We start from the raw sequence: 7,428 nt of genomic DNA, 5'->3' as shown, positions 1-7,428 counted from the left end.
AAGATATATATTATTATATATAAATGAATAAATAAATAAGTAATGTTTCTGTAGTTGGAAATATTTGGATAACTTCCCCAATGGGGAGTCAGCAGCAACTATTCAGATTAAACCAGATGGGATGCAGTAAGATCAAATAAAACCCACAAAATACCCTTGATCACACCGCACGCTGGACAAAAAGAGATCAGTGCACACAACTCCAAAGTGCAAAATCATAAAATAAAAAATAATAATAAACTAGAAGACCTTTGGATTTGCCCACCTTACAGCAGGGATCCTAATTTAACCGGAAAAGGCAAAACCCTAAGAATCTAACTGTACTATCTGACTGCGCAAAGGCAGATGGGCTTTAACTAACAAAATATGCGCCTTAATCCACACTAACAAAAATGGCTCCGGAGATATTAAACGTCCCGCAGCGATGTGAAGGAAACCTCTCACCGACAGACGGAAATAGGAGTTATAAAACCTCAGCATCATCCGCAGAGCTGTTTAAAAACCAGCCTGGTTCAGATCCTCCTTGGTTCACTTTAACTCAGAAAGAGATCATTTTACGGGGCCGCAACCAGAACGTGAACACCTCCTTATGCTGCTATCCGTTATCTTCGAAGCGAGCAGGAAAAGGGAGAAGCCTCCGCGGTAACTTAATCCTTTCTGAGCTTCGTTAATAACTCTTACCTTGTTTCCACTCTTCTGTCCTCTCAAGGTTCGCAGTTTGTAGCAGGTGTCGGGGTTTATTCCCAGTGTATTGGGATGCTGGGAGTCGGGTGTGCGCTGGTGCTGATGGTGAGCCGCAGCTTTGGTCCCCTCGCTCTGCTAGTGGTGCTGAAGTGGACAGCGCTCAGAGCAGCTCCAGGAACAAAAACCCCAATTTAGGATTACCCGCCCTCACTGCTCCATAGCGCCCTCTGTCAGAGCGGAGGGGCGCTTACCGGCCTAAGGTGACATTGAGAAATTTTTTTAAATGTAGCTTTTCGACATATTTTGGCTGTTATTTTTAAATTCCTTTTCCTTGGAAAATTATATCCAGCTGAGTTGTTTCATCAGATAAAAAAAAAAAAATTAAATACACAGCGTTTTACAGTTATACGTACAACAGTTATACATTTGTGCAGGAAAATTTACAAACCCTCCCATTAAAGAAAATGATAAATTCACACCTGTAACTCAAGTAACACAAAACTGAAAACAATAATAAATAACGTTTTACTAAACTATTTTTTTTTTCAAATTCTAAAAACAAACTGTTCCAGACAAATGAAAGTACCTTGCTCATTAACAGTGGAGGAGGACATAGGAACCCATTTTTCATCATTTTACTTCATCCTATCTCTATTCTTCCACTCTGCAGAATCTGTTAGTTCAATCGCTAACATTATGCTCTCTCTGCTTTTTCTCATAGTAGCTTTGCCTTGTCTGTTCCTGTTTGCTGTGACTCCATCCTGGAGAGAAATATCAGCTGAACTGCTACCATCAAAACCGTTGTTTATGGATGTTTGGGATGGACCTGTTTTCCAGTGTAGTCCTGTTTCTCTGACTGTGTCTAACTGGATGTGCTCTCTTCCTCCTCTGACATGGGAGTTGGCTTGGAGCTCGTCTGTTTGGCTGTGTTTCCTGGACGGGGCCGCCTTTTACAGTTGCTTTTTGATCTCTGCTTCTGTCTCCTTGAACCCCAGTCGGCCTCGGCAGATGGCCGCTCACACTGAGCCTAGTTTTGCTGGAGGTTTCTTCCTGTTAAAGGGGAGTTTTTCCCTCTCCACTGTCTCTACAAGCATGCTTAGTGTGAGGGGTTGCATCAGAGTCAATGAGTCAATCAACTGGTTTTCCTTAGATAAAAAACTTTGAATCAATCTGACTGAATGATCTGGTGAATTGTAAAGTGCCTTGAGATGACATTTGTTGTGAATCGGCGCTATATGAATAAACAGAATTTACCTTTTTATATTCATTTGAGTAACAGAGTTTAACAGACTTTGGCAAACAGAAATCAAGATATTTTTCACAATCCTCAAAAGGAGAAGGCAGAAGCAAAAGGCTCCTTCTAAACAGTAGTAGTTCTAGATTGAATTCAAATTTGAAAAAAAATACTTTCTTTATCCCAACAGGAAATTAAATGTGGCAGTAACACATCGGTCTTTTTCTCTTCTTTTATTACAAGAGCTGTTGTTGGTGTAGATAGCTGTAGCCTTGAAGGATCTTCTGTATTGGTCTGTCTTGCACTGGATCTAGATCAGCCTCTTACTAAAGACACAGTGATTGTTTAACAATCTAAAGAGGATGCTCACTGTTAACCATATATATATATATTTTCAATTTTATGAAGAATTCTTCTTTATGAAATAATCTCCTGACATTCTGTAGGACTTCGTAGACCAGATCCAACCTCTTTTTCAGCTTGTTAAGCTTTTTTAAGTCATTTGCTTTGATGCAGTTACGCCGACAGAGAATGGCAGAAGTGATCAAACTCTCCACATCAGACATAGAAAATCTGTAGCATCTTGCTGCAAATGCTAATGAACCTAAGCTTCCGTTAGAAGTACAGTCTGCTCCATCCTTTCTTGTAAATGACTTCACTGTTGTGTCTCCAGCAGAGTTTGTTATCCAGATCAACATCAAGGTATTTATACCTACATTTCTTATGATGTTAAAATGATTTATCTTGTTCTTGTTTCGTCTGGAATCTACAACCATTTACCCTGTTTTGTTGATATTGAGTGTCAGATGATTGTTTCTATAGTATTTCATAAAACAGTTCACTCACTCCCCCAATTATTTAATTCAGTTTTAAAGATAACATTTAACAAAGAAGGCAGGGTGGGGCCAGCGTTAGAAAAGGTCAAAAGAATAACTAACACAGACAAATAACAACATGAGTGCATGGTATATTAAGTGAGCCATGAAGCTAAGGTTGCAAACTCCTGCTTTAACAGATGAAAACTATGATCCTATTTTAAAGCTGACTGTACTTTCTAAATAACAGTTAAAATACATTTACATTTACATTTACATTTACATTTAAATATTAAATTGGTTCAAGAGTGTGTTACTTTCTCTTCTGTTGTTGCAAATTATCATAAGAAATTGCTTTTGTATTACTCTGTTAACTGACCAGCCAAAGAAATTAGTATTTTGGTTATTAAATAAATAAAATAAGATTTCATTCACATGAAATAAAAACAAAGGAGTTGTGTTTTTCCTTACTTTAAACATAAATTAACCTATTTCATCCACAAAATGTATTATCTCCTTAAATCAGGGGAAAATACTCCAATGTTGAGAAAAATTGTCCTACTTATCATTAAGTTTTCAGTACAGGGGCCAAAACAGAGACCAGGAACAGGATCACTGGCTCTAGAACCCCCTATGCCTCTACCAAACGGTACAACAGTTATTGCAACATCCACAACATTCAGTCGCTTGGGCACAACCTAGTGGCAGTTTCATGTTTATCTCATTCAATAATTATTTCCTTTGGACATAAAACAATTGAGTAAATATAAATATCTCTTGAACTTGCTAAATGAGCTAAACTTGTACAGGCTGAATAGTCCTTTTTACATACAACTAAAAATCTTCCTTTTTATTTCTTGCGACATGTCATACATTTTGTGCATCCATTCTAAAAATATTTTTATCCTGTCAATGAAATGATCTATAGATGACATTTCTCAATTGAACCTTATTTCACACTGAAGAAAAGTGATGTGTGAACTATTAGTTTCAACCAATCACAAGCCTCTTCCTCACAGCCAATCACAGATGAACCACTTGAACCCCCACTTTACAAGTATGTATAAACCAATGGACAGGACCGACATGAGGCGCACTCTGTATCTAGAGAACTGGAGTACATGGAAGGTCAGGTGGTGGAAGAAGGATGTGGATGCATGAAGGAAGGGGAAAAAACTGGAGTAAAAGTGGAAGAAAAGGCTAACAACATAGAAAGATTTATAATGAGAATCAGGGCAACACTTGTAGATCATGTGGTAAATTCTGGGGCTGGTCGAAGGATGATGCCAAATTTTGAGAGAACCAATGTTACTTTCATTATTCAGACATGTTATAGGGAGAGTCATACAACATACTACAGTCATACAAGAAGCTTGCATTGGGACATGACCTTGTTTAACCTATTAATATATAACCTTTTACAGCTATACTAACAATTTTCTATATTTGTAGCTCCAAATTTGTGTGGCATAGTGTAGTGTCATAAAGAAAAGATGATATATAAACGACTCTACAAATTTAGCTTATTTATGTTTTTCCCCTGCATATTAGAAATGATTGCAAGGCGACCTAGAAGAGGTTTTGACTCCGCAGCAAGAGAAAAGCATTTTAGCAACCACCGCTGCAAGGCTGCAAGAAATACAAAAAGTTCTTCTGAAAAATGACAACTTCTTTAAAAATATTTATTCAATGTTAATTTTTACAACAGAGAGAGTCCTCAGATAGAATGAGATGTCCATCAAGTAATCATACAATGTACTAATTGAACAAAACTGCGAAGGAGCTCTGTCACCAGTGTGTACATGTAAAAGTAAAAGAAGAAATTCCATTAGAGGGATAGCTACCATTGGTGATCCAGGCCAAGGAGGGGGGGATTTTATAATCTGATAAAGTCTGTAGTAGTTTGGGTTAGTGTGAGCTTCCAGCATTCCGCTGTGGTTTGCAGCACATGACAGGATGCTTGTAAAGCATGGCTCTTTCAAGGTTTAATTCAACTTGAGGATTTTTTTCACTTTCCTTTCTTTCAACCACAAATTTAAAACATTTGAAATACAATGTATTCAGCCTCTCTTAGATGGCAACTTAGAGATCACCTTTAAATGTAAACACAACTGCTAGTGTTTTGGAGTAGCTTTGGATAGTTACAGATGTATTTATCTTTTACCTACTCTTCTTTGAGCAAACAGCTAAAGCTGTTCAGGGAGATTATTTTCAGAAATCAGACTAAAAGAGACGAAAAGATCGAAACCTAAAGGCAAATAAATAAATAATGAATAATAAAAAAAAATGGGAGAAATTTTTCATCAAATCATCCTAAAATGGAAAATAAATTCTAAGAGATATTAAAAACTGAAATGAGATAAATTAGATATTGTAGTGGAAAAAAGCTAAATCTATTTAATTGATGTGTTTTTTTTTTGGTTTTGTTTTTTTGGTTCATTTGTACCAATCAACATGTAAGATTCTTAAATATCTTCAAATATTTATTTCATCCCAAAAATTCTAAAAGTAGTTTTCATATGAATTTTTGATTAAAGGTGGAAAAAAACGTCAAACCAGCCCTCTGGTTGGGTGACAGTGCTGCTTACAGTTTTCCTGCTGGGATAACTGCATGTTTAGCTTAAGTCTATCTCCCTATCAACAATGATCAAATCCAATGTCCATATTTCACCACAAGGATGATGTGTTTTTGGTAATGTTTAAAGTTAGTTTTGCGCCCTTTTGGCATTAACACAGACAAAAAAACAAAAAAAAAACATTTTGGATCTCACCAGACCTTCTGACAGATATTTGTAACAATGCACTGGATAATCTTTTCATATGTACTTAGAACAGATTTAAATATTATGTTATCTAGTATAAAAGCCCCACGGATATTTTACCAGGCTGCTCAGTGGTGCAGTGGGTAGCACTGCTGCCATGCAGCAAGAAGGCTCTGGGTTCGATTTCTGACCCGGGGTCTTTCTGCATGTTCCTTGAGCATGCGTGGTGGGTTCTCTCTGGGTACTCCAGCTTCTGCCCACAGTCAAAAAACATGACTGTTAGGTTAATTGGCTTCTCCAAGTTGTCCTTAGGTTTGTATGTGCATGCAACCTGTCCAGGGTCTCTCCTCTCACCCGTAGACAGCTGGAGATGGATGGATGTTTTACCTCTATTCTTTATTGCTCTCTGCTGATCTCTTGTGGTTGTTTTAAGTACTGTCTTTGCCTCTTTTAGAGAGAATAAATTGAGTGACTGAGCTGCTACCAACTCTTTTTTTGTGAATCCTACCATTAGTAATTTGCTGGTTTATTCTTTCAGGAAGAGAAAGTTATACTGAAACATTTAAGTAGCAGAACTTTTGAGTGTTTGTTGTGTTATATTCTTTTGTCATTGAGGTTACACCTTTAATATATATCCAAGAACCTTAAATTTGTTTTTAAGGTTTTCCTTCGATAGAAAACTTTGAATCAATCTGACTGTATGATCTGGTGAACTGTAAAGTGCCTTCAGATGACATGTGTTGTGAATTGGGGGTTTATGAATAGACTGAATTGAACTGAATTATAATCAATCAATCCATGTGCAAGATGTTATTGTGATACTCTTCTTTTATTGACGAAGGTTCATGATCCAATTAATTCAATTAATCCACAGATAAAACAAACTCAAAATTCCTCAAGTGATTCTCAGAACAATTAATATCTTTTACAGGCTTTTGCAGAAAATCTTTTTAAAAAATTGTTTTTTTATCTGTCCCTTTATGATGCATCATTCTAAACCCCATCCATGCATCTTCTTGATGTCTAGAAATCATACTTAGTCACTTAAACAATGCAAACAAATTACACCTAAAAAAAATAGCTATAGATTCCGGTGTTCTTAAATGTTCTGTACTACAAATAAATACAAAGAATGAAGGTGACAACACAGTTTATTTTCCTTCCCTTTTACTATGTCTTATGATCATTGTCAATCACATCCACAAACAGCATATTGCAAATTAACAAAAAAGTTGCAACATTTGAGCAACAAATCTTAACCAACCTTGGTGAAGGAAAGGCTGTTGTGCACTTTTCTATCCCCAAATAATATGAATTAAATTCCCTATTAAAATATATAGATGTGACAAAACAAACAAACACAGGAAAACACAGAGAAACAAATCAGGAACAGATGAACTGTTACCAAGGAAAAAAGAAAAATAAACTAATCAGGAACTTATTTGTAGTTGCCAAGGAAACAAAGATTAGCTAACCTGGAGCTAATTCCTACCAAAAAAGGAACTAAAGTGTAGTTGACCAACACTTATTATGGGACTGCTGGTTCATTACCACAAAATTAGAGTAAAAATTCTTAGTGTTGGGCCTTAATAAATCCTAAACCTCTGAAGTCACAGCATAAAATAAGACTTTAATAGCTATCAAATTATTGCCTAGCTATTAATTTATGTACTTCGTTGAGTCAAACATCATGTTAGGTTGTTACTAAGGAACTAATGATTACCCATTCAGTACTTGACCATTATCTGATGTTTCTGTGTGCCCTGAAGTAAACTAAGACTATCCATTCCTACTTACATAAGTACTCTATGATTCCCAGGTAACTAAGCAGTAGTCCCATAATAAGGCTGGACTGGGTGTTCCCAGCAAGTACGGTACTAGTTACCTTTCCATTAGCTTTCTTATAGGAATTATATATTATTTATTTTTGTTT

General features: G+C 36.3%; 1 protein-coding gene across 2 annotated transcripts in view; it reads right to left on the bottom strand.

Moving 5' to 3' along the window:
• The window catches only part of srrm3 (serine/arginine repetitive matrix 3), a 119,369-nt gene extending 118,541 nt beyond the window's left edge, over positions 1 to 828 (bottom strand). For both annotated transcript variants that reach the window (XM_015383671.1, XM_015383672.1), the window contains exon 1: positions 682 to 828. The gene's annotated coding sequence lies outside the window, so the exon portion shown is untranslated. The remainder of the gene's footprint in view (positions 1 to 681) is intronic.
• Between the last annotated feature and the right edge of the window lie 6,600 nt (positions 829 to 7,428).

The sequence above is a fragment of the Cyprinodon variegatus genome, unplaced genomic scaffold (genome assembly GCF_000732505.1).
Source record: "Cyprinodon variegatus isolate N-32 unplaced genomic scaffold, C_variegatus-1.0 Scaffold291, whole genome shotgun sequence".
Lineage (NCBI taxonomy): Eukaryota > Metazoa > Chordata > Actinopteri > Cyprinodontiformes > Cyprinodontidae > Cyprinodon > Cyprinodon variegatus.
Note: the sequence above shows the minus strand (reverse complement) of the source record. Positions and strands in the feature narration are given on the sequence as shown.